Source organism: Acyrthosiphon pisum, unplaced genomic scaffold, assembly GCF_005508785.2.
Source record: "Acyrthosiphon pisum isolate AL4f unplaced genomic scaffold, pea_aphid_22Mar2018_4r6ur Scaffold_21785;HRSCAF=24864, whole genome shotgun sequence".
Classification (NCBI taxonomy): domain Eukaryota; kingdom Metazoa; phylum Arthropoda; class Insecta; order Hemiptera; family Aphididae; genus Acyrthosiphon; species Acyrthosiphon pisum.
This window is the reverse complement of record NW_021771287.1, coordinates 1-1,207: the sequence shown is the minus strand read 5'-3', so window position 1 is coordinate 1,207 and position 1,207 is coordinate 1.

The following is a 1,207-nucleotide window of genomic DNA, read 5'->3' as shown; positions in this document are numbered from 1 at the left end:
TATATGTTATTTACCCCAAACAATTACATGAAAATCATAAAGATTTTCCATTTTTACTGAAAATAAATTCCACCAAATTCTAATGTAAAAAAACTATTAACAACATTAGAATCAAAATTGAATTATGTAGTTCATTGTAGAAATTTAAAACAGGCCATTGCCAATGGATTAAAAGTTAAAAAAGGTCTTGGATTCTTTGTTTTTCACAATCGAAATGGATGGCACCATATATCGAGTTATGTACAAATATGAGGGTTAAGTCACGAAATGAGTTTGAGCGTCAATTTTATAAGTTATTAGTTAATAGTGTGTTTGGAAAATATATGGAAAATGTAAGAAAACGGATGTCAATGACACTAGTTTCTAACGAGAAAAAAGCCCATCGCTTAATGTGTAAAGCGACATTTAAAGTATATACACAAAAAAATTAATGGCAATTCACATGAATAAAGAAAAAATTAAGTTTGATAAACCTATTTATGTTTGATTTGCAATATTAGATATTTCAAAAACGATAATGTATCATTTCCATTATGATATAATGAAAAACATATATGGAAATTAAATAAATATTATCTATTCAGATACTGATTCACTAGTTTATGAAATTAGACTTTTAACTTTTTCGATGGCATAAATCATAAATTATTTTCTTACTTTGATACCTCAAACTATCTTAAAAATCACTATTGTTATAGTGATATTAGAAAAAATCAGCCGGGGGAATTTAAAGACGAAATTTAATCTAAAATATTATTAGAATTCATTGCTTTACGTCCTAAACTTTATGCATATAAAATAAATAACGAAGAAGTAAAAAAAGCTAAGGGTGTAAAAAAGTATGTAATTGATAAACACATAAAATTCGACGAATATTTAGAAATATTAAATGCTTATACCAATAATTTATCGGACCAAAAAATATGTAAAACTATGAATTTTATATAAAATATTACATGACTTTTATTTTTAATTGAATAAAAGTGAATAATATGTAAAAAAAAATTTAAAAATTAATAGGTACTAAGTAAATTAAATATAGATGAAATATAAAAAAAAAAAAAACACAAATAATAAAAAAAAACATCTATTAATATTAATTATTATCATTTCAAAATGTATATTTAAACAATTAACTATACGGCATAAGCTGTATAACATTACATTTTTTTTTCAGAATGCACAAACCTAAGCTTTACGTAAAACC